Source organism: Ceratotherium simum, chromosome 33 (assembly GCF_057802395.1).
Source record: "Ceratotherium simum simum isolate JZ-2026a chromosome 33, ASM5780239v1, whole genome shotgun sequence".
NCBI lineage: Eukaryota > Metazoa > Chordata > Mammalia > Perissodactyla > Rhinocerotidae > Ceratotherium > Ceratotherium simum.
In genome coordinates this window covers 6,354,852-6,371,070 of record NC_141932.1, presented here as the reverse complement: position 1 = coordinate 6,371,070, position 16,219 = coordinate 6,354,852, and positions in this window count along the sequence as shown.

Below are 16,219 nucleotides of genomic sequence, written 5' to 3'. Positions count from 1 at the left end.
TTACAATAGCAACAAAAAGAACAAAATACCTAGGAATAAACGTAGCCAAAGAGGTGAAAGTTCTGTACACTGAAAACTATGAAACATTGCTGAAAGAAATTGAAGAAGACACAAAGACTTGAAAAGATATTCCATGCTCTTGGATTGGAAGAATTAACATAGTTAAGATGTCCATACTTCCTAAAGCAACCTATAGATTCAATGCAATCCCTATCAAAGTTCTAACAACATTTTTCACAGAAATAGAACAAAGAATCCTAAAATTTATATGGAACAACAAAAGACCCCGAATAGCTAAAGGAATCCAGAGAAAAAAGCACAAAGCTAGAGGTATCACACTTCCTGTTTTCAAAATATACTACAAAGCTATAGTAACCAAAACAGCATGGTACTGGCACAAAAACAGACACACAGATCAATGCAATAGAATCGAAAGCCCAGAAATTAACCCAGACGTCTATGGACAGCTAATGTTTGGCAAAGGAGTCAAGAACATATAATGGAGAATATTTGCAAACCATACATCCGATAAGGGTTTAATCTCCAAAATACATAAAGAACTCACGCATCTCAAGAACAAAAAAACTAACAAGCTGATTAAAAAATGGGCAAAAGTCCTGAACAGACATTTCTCCTAAGAAGATATGCAGATGGCCAACAGGTACAGGAAAAGATGTTCAACATCATTAACTATCAGTGAAATGCAAATCAAAACTACCATGAGATATCACCTCACACCCATCAGAACGGCTATAATTAACAAGACAGGAAACAACATGTGTTGGAGAGGATGTGGAGAGAAAGGACCTCTCATACACTGCTGGTGGGAGTGCAAACTGGTGCAGCCACTATGGAAAAAAGTATGGAGATTCCTCAAAAAATCAAGGATAGAACTACCATATGATCCAGCTATTCCACTGCTGGGTATTTATCCAAATAACCTGAAAACACCAATGTGTAAAGATACATGCACTTCTGTGTTCATTGCAGCGTTATTCACAATAGCCAAGACTTGGAAGCAACCTAAGTGGCCATCAAGGGACGAATGGATAAAGAAGCTGTGGTATATATACACAATGGAATACTACTCAGCCATAAGAAATGATGAAATCCAGCCATTCGTGACAACACGGATGGACATTGAGGGTATTATGCAAAGTCAAATAAGTCAGAGGGAGACAGTCAAATACCGTATGATCTCATTCATTAAGTAGTAGATAATAACAACAACAAACAAACACATAGAGACAGAGATTGGATTGGTGGTTACCAGAGGGGAAGGAGGGGGGAGGAAGATGAAAAGGCTAATTAGGCACATGTGTGTGGTGATGGATGGTACTTAGTATTTGGGTGGTGAACATGAGAAAGTGATGTAATCTATGCAGAAATAAGTATAATGATGTACACCTGAAATTTATACAATATTATAAACCAATGTTACTGCAATAAACAAAAAATTAAAGAAAAAGAAAAGAAAGCATTTCAAAATATACAAGGTTTTAGAGATTTTACTGTTTACATGCTGTTTATAACAAAACTAAAGTAAGTAGTTATGCCAAAATAACAATAGACACAAAATAGAGAAAGTGAGATGCAAAAGTGGGAAAAAGAGGACAAGGCAAATAAACATTGGAAAACTATTTCTTTATATACATGCACATGTACATTTATATTTAAGGAAGCTGAAACAAAATATTTGGAGTGTTTCTGTGTGTGTGTGTGTGTGTGTGTGTGTGCCTGTGTGTTTGAGAGACAGAAAGATTTTGAAAGAAAGTTAACTACTAAGAGTTCAGCTAATGTATAATGGATTACATCAGAATAAAAAAAGCAGACAGAGAGAGAGCTGTCAGCAGGATGGCAGAATGAGTTCCTACCATCATGCCCCCACAGAACAATGACTTTTTCTATTATTTTATTGAGGTAATATTGGTTTATAACATTGTGTAATTTCAGGTGTACATTATTATATATCCATTTCTGTATAGACTGCATCGTGCTCACCACCAATAGTCTAGGTTTTATCCGTCACCATATATATGTTCCCCTTTACCCCTTTCGGCCATACCCCATCCCTCTTCCCCTCTGGTAACCACGAATCTGTTCTTTCTATCCCAGTGTTTGTTTGCCTTCCCCATATGAGTGAAATCATACGGTGTTTGTCTTTCTCCGTCTCACTTATTTTGCTTGACACAATACCCTCAAGGTCCATCCGTGTTGTTGCAAAAGGGACAATTTGTCTTTTTTATGGCTGAGTAGTATCCCATTGTAGATATATACCACATCTTCTTTATCCATTCATCAGTTGATGGGCACTTGGGTTGCTTCGACATCTTCACTATTGTGAAGAATGCTGCAATGAACAAAGGGTGCATAAATTTCTTTGTATTGTTGACTTCATGTTCTTTGAATAATACCCAGTAGTGGGATAGATGGATCCTATGGTATATCTATTTTTAATTTTTTGAGAAATCTCCATACTGTTTTCCATAGTGGCTACACCAGTTTGCATTCCCACCAGCTGTGTATGAGAGTTCCCTTTTCTCCACAGCCTCTCCAACATTACTATTTTTTTGTCTTGTTAATTAAAGCCATTCACACAGGTGTAAGGTGATATCTCATTGCAGTTTTGATTTGTATTTCCCTAATGATTAGTGATGTTGAACATCTTTTCATGGGCCTGTTGGCCGTCTGTATATCTTCTTTGAAAAAATGTTTGTTCATATCTCCTGCCCATTTTTTTTATTGATGTCTTAATAGTTTATAACATTGTGAAATTTTGGTTGTACATTTTTGTTTGTGAATCAACATATTCATGTCTCCCTTCACCCCTTGTGCCCACCCGCCACCCCCTTTGCCCCTGGTAACCACAATACAGTTCTCTCTGACTGTGTGTTTATATGAGTGAAATCATGCAGTGTTTGTCTTTCTCTCTCTGGCTTATTTCACTTAACATAATACCCTCCAGGTACATTCATGTTGTTGCAAATGGGACAATATTGTCTTTTTTATGTCTGAGTAGTATTCCATTGTGTATATATATATACCACATTTTCTTGATCCAGTCATCATTCGAGGGACACTTGGGTTGCTTCCACTTCTTAGCTATAGTGAATAATGCTGCAATGAACATAGGGGTGCATAAGCCTCTTTGGATTGTTGATTTCGGGTTCATTGGATAGATTCCCAGCAGTGAGATAGCCGGATCATAGGATATTTCTATTTTTAAATTTGAGGAATCTCGATACCGTTTTCCATAGAGGCTGCACCAGTTTGCATTCTCACCAGCTGTGTATGAGGGTTCCTGTTTCTCCACATCCTCTCCAACATTTGTTGTTTTTTGTCTTGGTGAGTATAGCCATTCTAACAGGTGTGAGGTGATATCTTAGTGTTGTTTGGATTTGCATTTCCCTGATGATTAGTGATGTTGAAAATCTTTTCATGTGCCTATTGGCCATCTGCGTATCTTCTTTGGAGAAATGCCTGTTCATTTCCTCTGCCCATTTTTTGATCGAGTTGTTTGTTTTTTTGTTATTCAGTTGTGTGAGTTCTTTATATATTATGGAGATTAACCCCTTGTCAGATATATGTTTTGCAAATATTTTCTCCCAGCTGATGTGTTGTCTATTCATTTTGATCCTGGTTTCGTTTGTCTTGTAGAAGATCTTTCATCTGATGAAGTCCCACTTGTTTATTTTTTCTTTGGTTTCCCTAGTCTGAGTAGGCAGGGCATCCAAGAAGATTCCTTTATGACCAATGTCAAATAGTGTGTTGCCTGTATTTTCTTCTATGAGTTTTATAGTTTCAGGTCTCACCTTCAGGTCTTTGATCCATTTTGAGTTAATTTTTGTGAATGGCAATAGCAGATGCTCCACTTTCATTCTTTTGCATGTGGCTGTCCAGTTTTCCCAACACCATTTATTGAAGAGACTTTCCTTTCTCCATTGTTTGTTCTCAGCTCCTTTGTTGAAAATTAGCTGTCTGTATATGTGTGGTTTTATTTCTGGGCTTTCAATTCTGTTCCACTGATCTATGTGTCTGTTTTTGTACCAGTACCATGCTGTTTTGATTACTATTGCTCTGTAGTGTGTTTTGAAGTTAGGGATTGTGATGCCTCCAGCTTTGTTCTTTTTCCTTAGGATTGCTTTGGCTATTTGGGGTCTTTTGTTGCCCCACATGAATGTTAGTATTCTTTTTTCTATTTCCATGAAGAATGTCATTGGGATTCTGATTGGGATTGCATTGAATCTGTAGATTGCTTTAGGTAATATAGACATTTTAACTATGTTTATTCTTCCAATCCATGTTCATGAGATATCTTTCCATTTCTTTGTGTCATTATCAATTTCTTACAAAAATGTCTTGTAGTTTTCATTGTATAGGTCTTTAACCTCCTTGGTAAGATTTATTCCTAGATATTTTATTCTTTTTGATGCAATTGTAAACGGTATTATCATTTTGAGCTCTCTTTCTGTTAGTTCGTTATTAGCATACAGAAACGCAACTGATTTTTGTAGATTGATTTTGTACCCTGCAACTTTGCTGTAGTTTTTGATTATTTCTAATAGTTTTCCAATGGATTCTCTAGGGTTTTCTATATATAAAAATCATGCCATCTGCAAATAGTGAGAGTTTCACTTCTTCATTGCCTATTTGGATTCCTTTTATTCCTTCTTCTTGCCTAATTGCTCTGGCCAAAACCTCCAGTACTATGTTGAACAGGAGTGGTGAGAGTGGGCAGACTTGTCTCATTCCTGTTCTCAGAGGAATGGCTTTCAGACTTCCCCATTGAGTATGATGTTGGCTGTGGGTTTGTCATAACTAGCCTTTATTATGTTGAGGTACTTTCCTTCTACACCCATTTTGTTGAGAGTTTTTATCATAAATGGATGTTGTATCTTGTCAAATGCATTATCTGCATCTATTGAGATGACGATGTGGTTTTTATTCTTTGTTTTGTTGATGTGGTGTATCACATTGATTGATATGCAGATGTTGAACCATCCCTCTGTCCCTGGTATAAATCCCACTTGATCACAGTATGTGATTTTTTTTAATGTATTGCTGTATTTGGTTTGCAGATATTTTGTTGAGGATTTTTGCATCTATGTTCATCAGTGATATTGGCCTGTAATTTTCCTTTTTTGTATTGTCTTTGTCTGGCTTTGGTATCAGGGTGATGTTGACCTCGTAGAATGATTTAGGAAGTGTTCTTTCTTCCTCTATTTTTGGGAATAGTTTGAGAAGGATGGGTGTTAGATCTTCTTTGAATGTTTGCTAAAATTCACTGGAGAAGCCATCTGGCCTTGTACTTTATTTTTTGCGAGGGTTTTGATTACTATTTCAATTTCTTTACTTGTGATTGGTCTATTCAGATTCTCAACTTCTTCTTGGTTCCGTTTTGGGAGGTTGTATGAATCCAATAATTTTTCCATTTCTTCTGGATTTCCAATTTATTGGCATGTAGATTCTCATAGTTTTCTTTTATAATCCTTTGTATTTCCGTGGTATCCGTTGTAATTTCTCCTCTTTCATTTCTAATTTTATTTATTTGTGCCTTTTATCTTTTTTTCTTAGTAAGTCTGGCTAAGGATTTCTCTATTTTGTTTATCTTCTCAAAGAACCAACTCTTTGTTTCATTAATCATTTCTACTTTTTTTTGGTATCAATTTCACTTATTTCTTCTCTAATTTTTATTTTTCTCTCCTTCTGCTGACTTTGGGCTTTGTTTGTTCTTCTTTTTCTAGTTCTGTTACGTATAATTTGAGTTTGCTTATTTGGGCTTTTCCTTGATTGTTGAGGTGGGCCTGATTGCTATGAATTTCCCTCTCGGACTGCTTTTGCTGCACCCCATATGAGTTGGTATAGTGTGTTTTCATTTTCGCTTGTTTCCAGATATTTTTTGATTTCTCCTTTAATTTCCTCAATGATCCATTGGTTCTTCAGTAGCATGTTGTTTAATCTCCACATCTTTGTCACTTTCCCAGTTTTTTTCTTGTGGTTGATTTCCAGTTTCATAGCATTATGAAAAAATGTTTGTTATGATTTCAATCTTCTTAAATTAATTGAGGCTTGCTTTGTTTCCCAACATATGGTCTAACCTTGAGAATATTCTGTGTGTGCTTGAGAAGAATGTGTAGTCAGCTGTTTTTGGATGGAGTGCTGTGTATATGTCTGCTAGGTCCATCTTGTCCAGTTTTTCATTTAAGTCCATTGTTTCTTTATTGACTTTTTGTCTGGATGATCTATCCGTTGACGTAAGTGGGGTATTAAGATCCCCTACTATTATTGCGCTGTTGTTAATATCTCCTTTTAGGTTTGTTAATAGATGCTTTACGTACTTTGGTGCTCCTATGTTGGGTGCATATATATTTATAAGTGATATGTCTTCTTGGTGGATTGTCCCTTTTATCATTATATATTGCCCTTCTTTGTCTCTCTTAACCTCTTTTATCTTGAAGTCTACTTTATCTGATATGAGTATGGCAACACCTGCTTTCTTTTGTTTGCCATTAGCTTGGAGTATTGTATTCCATCCTTTCACTCTGAGTCTGTGTTTGTCTTTAGAGCTGAGGTGTGCTTCCTGGAGGCAGAATATTGTTGGGTCTTGCTTTTTAATGCATCCTGCCACTCTGTGTCTTTTGATTGCAGCGTTCAATCTATTTACATTTAGAGTAATTATTGATATATGAGGGCTTAATGTTGCTGTTTTATCACTTATTTTCCAGTTCTTTTGCATTTCCTTTTTTTCTTGTCCCATATATTTCAGACTGCCAGTTCAGTTTGGTTGTTCTGTCTTATGACTCTTTTAGTTTTCTCATTATTTATCATATATGATTTTATTCTGATTATTTGTTTAGTGGTTACCTTGAGGTTTCTATGAAAAATCTTCTGTGAGATAGTCCATTATCTGATGGCCTCTTATTTTCTTATAATAAGTCAATTCGATCTCTTTCTTCTTCCCCTTCTAAGTTATTCTTATCACAACTTACTCCAACTTGTGTTCTGGGTGTGTATTTAAAGCAATGAGGTTATATTTGTTTTTGGTGATTTCCTTCCTTTGATCTTTGATTTGCTACTTAAGTGATTGTTAACCTATTTCTGTGAAGATCTACTATTTTTCTGATTTTGTCTACCTACTTGTCTCCTTGCTCCAAGCTTTGTATTCCCTTTCTCTCCTTTTTTTTCAGGCCTGAGGGCCTTCTTGAGCATTTCTTGTAGTGGGGGTCTCGTGGCCATGAACTCCCTGAGCTTTTGTTTATCTATGAAAATTATTATTTGTCCACCATATTTGAAGGATATTTTCGCTGGATAGAGTATTCTCGGCTGAAGGTTTTTGTCTTTCAGTATTTTGAATATATCATTCCAGTCTCTTCTAGCCTGTAAAGTTTCTGTTGAGAAATCCGCTGAGAGACTGATGGGAGTTCCTTTGTATGTTATTCTTTGTTTTTGTCTAGCTGCCCTTAATATTGTTTCTTCATCATTGACCTTTGCCAGTTTTATTACTATATGCCTTAGAGTGGGCCTTTGCCTGTTGACATATTCAGGCGACCTATTGGCTTCACTTACTGGTATTTCCTGCTCCTTTCCCAGGTTTGGGAAGTTCTCAGCTATTATTTCCTTGAATAGGCTCTCTGTTCCTCTTTCCCTCTCTTCTCCCTCAGGAATACCTGTAATTCTTATGTTACATTTCCTAGTTGAGTCGAATATTTTTCAGAGGCTTTCTTCATTTCTTTTTAGTCTTAGTTCTCTCTCCTCCTCCGTCTGGATCATATCTGTATTCCTATCCTTTATAATGCTAATTCTTTCCTCCATATTGTCAGCTCTGTTCTTTAAAGATTCCGTATTCTCCTTTATCTCCTCCATTGTGTTCTTCATTTCCATCAATACTGATTGGTTTTTCTTTATGATTTCAATCTCTTTTGTGAAGAAACTCCTTATCTCATTGAATTGTTTGTCTGTGTTTTCTTGTATTTCATTGAGCTTTTTTATGATAGCTATTTTAAATTCTCTGTTGTTTAGGTTATGGATTTGTGTGACTTCAGGCTTGATTTCTGGGTGCTTGTCATTTTTCTTCTGGTCTGGCGATTTAATGTACTTTTGCATAGTGGTTGCTGTATTGGCTTTGTTTTTCCTCATCCTGGAAATATCTGGTTGCAGTTTCCACCTGCTGTCACCATGTGGGTCTTAAGGGCTGTGTAATCTGAGCCCCCTATTCTCCGCTGCAGCTGCTCTGCTGCTGCCATGGGCCGCCTGCGCTCCCCCTCAGCCACTCCGTTACTGCGAGCTTCCAGCACTCTGCAGGGGCTGCTCGGACTGGTTGGCTGAGCTGCAGTCTTGGGAATGTGGTGGGTAGAAGGGCTCTCTCTTTTGCCCGCTGGGTCTCTGGGTAGGGGGTCTTCTCACTTGCCCCTCGTTATCCACTCTCCTGGGGTGCTCAAATGTTGATGGCACCCTTGCAGTAGTCCTGAGTCCTCTGTGTGGGAGTTTCCCACTGGCTGAGAGATCCTGAAGAGCTACAGTTTCCCCGCAGAGGGCCACCCTTCCCCTCTCTTTGGGAGCTGCACAATCGAGTCACCAATCTGATGGGGAGGGAAAGGATTTCTCCTTACCTCTCCCCACTTCCTCTGGGGGCCCCTGCACGTCCACTCTCAGATGTGTGGCAGTGTGAGTCTGTCTGATATCCCTTCGTGCAGTGTGAGTGTCTCCTGTTGGTCTATGATTGACCCTTTTGTTGTATCTTGTCAGGGAAAGAGTTTACTGGAAATCTCACTCCGCCATGATGCTGACGTCACTCTCTCTCCTGCCCATTTTTTTGATCAGATTGTTTGCTTTTTGTTGTTGTTGAGCTATAGGAGTTCTTTATATATTTTGGAAATTAACCCCTGGCTAGAGATATGATTTTCAAATATTTTCTCCCAGTTGATGGGTTGTCTTTTCTTTTTGTTGATGGTTTCCTTTGCCTTGCAGAAGCTATATAATCTGGTGCAGTCACATTAGTTCATTTTTTCTTTTGTTTCCTTTGCCTGAGTAGACATGGTGTTAAAGATGCTGCTAAGACTGATGTCAAAGAGTGTACTGTCTATATTTTCTTCCAAGAATTTTATGGTTTCAGGTCTTACATTCAAGTTTTAATCCACTTTGAGTTAATTTTTGTGTATGGTGTAAGATAATGGTCTACTTTCATTCTTTTGCACGTGGCTGTCCAGGTTCCCCAACTCCATTTATTGAAGTAACTTTCCTTTCTCCATTGTATGTTCTTGTCTCCTTCATCAAAGATTAGCTGTGCATAGATGTGTGGTTTTATTCCTGAGCTTGCAATTCTATTCCATTGAACTGTTTGTCTGTTTTTGTGCCAGTAACACGCTGTTTTGATTACTGTAGGATACTGTAGGATATTTTGAAATCAGGGATTGTGATGCATTCAGCTTTGTTCGTTTTCACAAGATCGCTTTGATTATTCAGGGTCTTTTCTTTCTCCATACAAATTTTAGGATTATTTGTTTTATTGCTGTGAAGAATGTCAGTGATTTTGACAACCAAAATTGAAGATAGGTGAATCCCATCTCTGAAATAACTCCTATTCCTTAGGGGTGACCTCTGTCTCAATTCAGATTCATGGGGCATTAGGGTTCAGAAACGCACAAGAACTGATTTTTGATTCCTCATCACATACCTTGTGATACTGCACAATCCATTTGTTTGGAGACCCAGTTTTTCACCTGTGAATGGGATCATTGTTTGAGTAGAGTCAGATGAGTTTGAAAGGTAGATGGTGATCATGTTTTGAGGGAACCTCAAAGCCGATACGTGAGGTATTTTCTATAACAGATCAAGAGCAACTTTGGTTGTTATTCAGTGTATCGTGAAGGCTATGGCTTTCTCCATTGTACTTCAATCTTACCTCACTAAATATTATGGAACATAAACATAAGTTACAAGTAGAAATGTGTTATTTACCAAAAGCAACAAAGAAACTTATGAGTCAATGAATGAAAGTCAAGAAGAATATTGTCAGTGTTCCAGAAGATCCTGTGGTGTCCATCTTCAAAAAAATGATCCAACATCTCTTTATAATATGCCAACATTTTTAATAATGATTTTTTCAGAGAGCTGAAATTTACCTGTACACCACCTGACTTTCACTTCAAACACCAGTGTGCTCATTCAAACTGATGATATTTCTGGAGAAACTATACGAGGTATCATCTGATTAGAAGAGAAGGGCTTAATTGTTCCAGAGAGGCTTTGTGGGAATTATTTTGGATTTGCCTATTCTAATCTGGAACGAATTTTCACCCATTTATTCAGTTATTTAAGACAGGTTCTGTGTTCTGATCTGAAGAGATGCAAACTCAGGGAATGTGGTAAACAAAAATAGAGAAAATGTACTACATGAAAGTGGACCAGAACACGAAGTTGAGTATAGGTGTGGACCTAAAACTGCCATATGGAGGTAGCATCATGTCACAGGGGTGAGAAAAGAAGGGCAATCAATAGTGGTATGGAGGGTAATTACCATAGTTTCATTACAGAGAATCCTTCACAATAACAACCCAGGCATTTTCCTGCACTTGAAACATGTTTAATTTCTCAATATTCTCAGCAGAGAGTTCCTCCAATTTATGCTCCAGATTTTATTGCAAAACCTGTTGGTATCATCAGATTTATATTTAAGATTCTACCTCACTAAATGGTTGGTTTGTTATCTCTTGTGTTTATCTCCTGGCTGCAACTTTGGGCTGTTCTCTGACTGTGCTGAGCTTGAAACAGCAACACTCTTGGAACAACCGTGATGAAGGCAGACATGCCAATCTGGATGAGATTCTCCACTGTGTAATCTTGGTTTTTTGAGGCTAGAGATTGAGGACAAAGAGATCCCAGTCATCAGAACAGACTGAACCCACCCCAGGATCCCTGCAAGTCCTTCCAGGGCCCCTGCCTTCTGTTGACAGGATTTGACCCTCTGTACCGAGCCCCACACTGAGAATCTCTCCTTACTCATCCTTCTTGAAGTCTGACTTGTCTTGTGATGTTCTGAGGGTATCAGCTATTCCTGAGAGCCAAAAATAGACAATGTGGGCAAGGAGACTTACAAATGTTTAGGTAACCTCTTTTCTGATCGCCAGTGAATCTCAAAAACCAGCTAATGCCAATCTCAATTCCTTGTGGTGAGCGTCTCCATTGTGTCATCCTGTGTCTAATTGGGAAAGAAAGATGAACATTTGGGGCTTCGTTTTGTCCCGAGAGTCAGAAATATTTTCGTTTCCTCCACCTCAGCCAGCTCTTTTTGTCTCTGGCTCAGGATTATACATTTCAAGTCATTTTCCTTTCTCCTCTCTATCAACCTATGCTTTTAGAAAATAAATGATGCAATATTTACTACACATCAGGAAATTTTTCTTGACTCAAGATTAACCACAGTTAACATAACTTCTACTTATCTCAGTTTTTAGTCTAGTTAGGGAGATTGATAAGAAACAAGCAGAAGAGATAAATGATAGAAAATATTTAGATGAATACATGGACAAAAATACAGATATCTATAGATATAAGATAGGCTCTGATAATTTGATAAAAACAATGCCAAGGAATTACAGGAGATGCTGGGAGGGAGGAAGGGAATACTAAGCATGAGTTCTTATGGGATGTGTTTTGGAGGATGACCTGATCTGGCTGATAACCTGGTGCTCGTGGAAACTGTGCAGAAATCCTGCCTTTCTTCTTTCCCCCCACATAATAACAATAGGTCCTGGTGGAGACAGGACATGTTCATAGTGGATGGATGTACTCAGAGAAGGATTTCTGGACATTCTTACACAGAAATTCCCTGGCAGATAACTTCAGAACTAATTCAGCCTTTTGAAATCTTGGATAGGATTCTACTTTTGAGTGGCAAGAGAATAAAGTTTCAGGTATGGTTAGAATTTTGTCAATGTCTCAACCAAGAGTGGCTGAGCCAACTCAACTTCAGTTTATGACTTCCAGTGATTCCCTAAACCTGCTTGTCCTGAAATTGAGAGACTATCTTTACTCTTCCAAAGGTGCCGTGATGAGTCTTAGCTACCCCTAAAAATCAGCACCATGGACAGAGATGAAATCTGGTCTTTACTCCCCTACTCAGCTGAAGGTTTTCCCCTTCATGCATTTCCTCTCATACTGACCACACACGTTTTGTCCTGATGCCACCACAGGACTTGGATGGGCTGAGTGGGAGGGTGCGCTCTACACTCATGAGAAAGAAGGAGGGAGCTTGTTAAAGGGGGGACCATCAGCCCGCATTCCCCAGGTGTGGACTGTGAGAGTTGAGGGCCCCTGAGGCCACATTGCATTCCTTCTACCTGTGAGGAGGAGACCACAGTGGAGAGAGGGCAAGGCTCCTCCATCTTACCTGTAATCGCAAGGGGCAGGAGGTCACTCTACTTTCATGAGCCATTCTTGTTGATGTGATATGCACACTGATATAACCCTGCAGTGTGGGAGTCCATAGATTTAATGAAGAAACCAGTTCTCTTGCTGGAGTGGTGCTGGGCCTCTGTTTCCCAGTGTTTAGAAAGCTTCTCTTTATACAGATGGTAGACATCAGTCTGCAGAGCCCTCCAACTCCAGATCATCACAGGGTACTCTGGGGTGACCATGGGTCTTGTGTAAGCCCAGATTGAGGGTTTGGGGGGACCCCTGGCAGGGAATCAGATGTGAAGTGTCAGGGGAGACCTTCTCAACCTCAGTTCCCCAGCTGTCACTCCATGGCCCCTCCAAGACTGGTCACCATCAACCCAGGCCCTCTGAGCTCCTCCCAGATGACCAAGGCTTCATTAGTCTAAAGCAGGACGTGAGCGGGAGGAGTTACCCACCTATTTTTGGTCCCATGGGCCCCAACACAGCCCTGGAAGTGAGTTTCCTGTGAGAGCGCATCCACACATAGAAGCTGCATGCCTGGTCTGGACCCCTTACTTCTGGGATCAGATCTCAGGGTGAACATATCTCTTCTCCCCCTAGAATTTATGCCCACCACTGATCCCTCTGAGTCCTGGGGTCTCAGCGACCAGGACCTGGGAGGGGAGGGGCCCCATCCCCTGCTTTTCCAAAAAAATTGCTGAAACAGAGAAGGGCAATGAGGGTTGGAGTCCTCGTACTGCCTCCCATGGTCCCCAGTGGTTCATATGGCTTATATAGGCCACAGAGCCAGGCAGGCAGACAGACACGCAGGATGTGACAAGGTCCAGACCACGTGTGACAAGTCACAGTTTCTTTATCAGAGGCTTCATGGGAAGAGGAACAGTCCCTCTGAGGGCCTTCTCTGGTCTCCCTGAAGGATGGTGACAAAGAGAAAGCAGGGTCCGTGGACATTCCAGACAATCAGAGTCTCACCAGACCCCACACTGTCTGCCTACACTTCATGCCAAACTCAATCCCAGAGAGTCACACTTGTCCTAGAAATTGAGGGTAGAGGATGTAGGGCAGGGCCTAGGAGCCAGCCCATTTCATTTCCAATTCTGACTCTGCCTTTTACTTACAGAACCTCTGTGATCTGAGGTAAATCACCTCCCTTTCCTGAGACTCCATAAATGCAAATTTTCACCTTCCTTCCACCACACCAGGCACTAACCAGTGTTTACTGAGCAGTTACCATGCCCAGGAATGAGATTCAGTGGTGAAGCTGACCAATTCCTTTCCTGGATTCATGGAGCTCTGAGTAGTGACAACAGACAATATAGATATTTAGACAATGGATCATTTGGCTTAGTTTTAGTAGGTTGTAGAGAAAAAGAAAAACTGAAAACGGACAGACACAATAACAGGTAGATGTCTAGAAACCTTAGTGATTGGGGTGTGGGGACCTTCTGGAGAGGGAGATACCAAGACACAGTAGGGTCAGCACAAGTGTGGTGAGGGGTCGGCATCCTCAACCAGGAAGAGGATGAACTAGTCTGAGAACTGTGAGGAATCACGTAACCCTGCACCTTGGTCACACAGGGTCTTTTGTACCCTGCAAGTTTCTTGGATTTTATCTTTCAGGTAACAGGAAAATTATCAGTAAAGGAACATGTGAACAGATTGCTGTTTTGAGAAAAGCACTATTCTGTAAGGGCTGTTCTGCAGGAGGACTGTATAGATCATACCCAGTGATAAAAGTGTATAATTAATCTAGTGATGAGTCAATCAGTATTCTAAGTGTTTTACAAGGATTTCTTATGTAATTCTCACACAAACTCTGCAACAGAAATACATTCACAGTTAAGTAGGATGAGGTAGGAAGAATTCTTATCATTATTAAGATCTGCGAGATTTGAAAAGGAATGTGCTACGTTCAAATTGGCTCAGGGAGCTGCCCATGAGAAGCCACAAATGTGGTAAATATTCAAGCTGTGTGTGTGTCTGGGGAGGGGAGGTGGCCAACTGGGATGAGTTTAGTTTGTAGGGAGGAGCCTGCTTTACTGGAGCTGGAGAGTTTAGTTCAGGCTGACCATCAACCTCATGGATTGTCATGTGCAGATGGCTGGAATATACTTGAAGGAAGGAGTAGGCCTGTGGAAGAGTTTTGTGTAGGTTAGGTCAGTCACAGGTAAGTTTGGGGCCTTGAGAATAAAATACTTCATCAGGGAGTGAGGGCCTGGGGTTGGGGGCAGGAAGGAGGCTGATGGGGTGGCACCAAAAAGACATCTTGAATTTTCAACTTAGCTTGACTATGGTGATAGACCAAGGTCATGGAAAGAAGGACTCAGTGGCAGAACTGTTGAATTTGTTTATTTTATGTGAGGTAGAAGACAGTGAAGAATTGAGGACTATTCCACTCTCTGTCTTGGTTGGCTAGAGGAACCAATGGGGCTATCACAGGATGGATGACCCCAAGAGGAGAAGGAGGCTTGGGGAGATGTTTATAATACTGTCAACTGACTCACAGTGGGAACCACCACCTCCCTCCTGGCCTGGGTCTGTGGTTTTGTTTCTCCCAAGCATTTCCTCTCTCAGACTTTCTTGTTTCTATAAGCAGCAGCACCTTCTTTTCATCACTCCCCATCAAAACCTCTGAGTCATTTCTGTCTCCTTACCAGCTATTGTCCTCCAGACAACAGCTCTTCATCTGATTCTGTGGATTCTGCCTCCACGCTTTGGGAAATGCACTAGCTGGAGACAATTCACAGGTTTTATTTGTTGTTTTTCCATAATCAGTTGATGGACCTTAGGGCTGTTGTCACTTTTTGTCTATTGTAAACAATTCTTCTATGAACACACTTGCATAAGTGTTTGTTCGAATATCTGTTTGCAATTATTTTTCTTTTCTTTTTTTTATTGTGGTAAGAGCACTTAACATGAGATCTACCTTCTTTACAAATTTTCATGCACAGTACGGTATTCTTAAATATAGGCACATAGTTGTATGGCAGATCTCTATAATTTATTAGTCTTGCATAACTGAAACTTACACCTGGAGGGAGAATTTATAGATCATATGGTAATTTTGGGTTACTTTGTGAGGAACTGCCAAACTGCTTTCCACAGTTGTTGAACCATTTCACATACCCACCAGCTGTGCATGTGGGTTCAGATTCCCCACTTCCCCCTCAACACTTGTTATTTCTTCTCAAATTATGGCCAGCCCAGTGGATGTGAAGTAGTATCTCATTGTGGTTTTGTTTGCATTTCCCTAATGACTAATGGGGTACCACCTTTCATAAGTTTGCTGTCCACTTGTATGTCTTTATTGTAAAAGTGTCTATTCAAGCCATTGGACTATTTTCCTATCGAGTTATTTTTTATTGTTGAGTTCAATGAATTCTTTATGTATTGTGGACACTAGACCCTTATTAGATATATGATTTGCAAATATTTTTTCCTACTTTTTAAGTTTTCTTTTACATGTTTGATCATGTTTTTTAATGCATGTATGTATGAAACTTTGATGAAGTTCTATTCATGTATTTTTTTTTCATTTTCATCTTGTCCTTTTAGTGTCATTTCTAAAAACTATTGTCAAGTCTAAGTTTATGAAGATTTACTCTACATTTTCCTCACAGTGGCACCCTGAAGTTCTCCGTGAAGGGAGTATACACACCAGAGAAACTGGAAAATGCCTTGAATCAGTGTTTTAAATATGAGTTTTTCATGGGCACTATGAACTGTTCTATGATTTCAAACAGGAATGTCTTGATTCCAACTGACGATATTTCTGAAGAAAGCGCATCTATTGAAAAGTGAAGGGCTTGTGGAGTACAGAGAG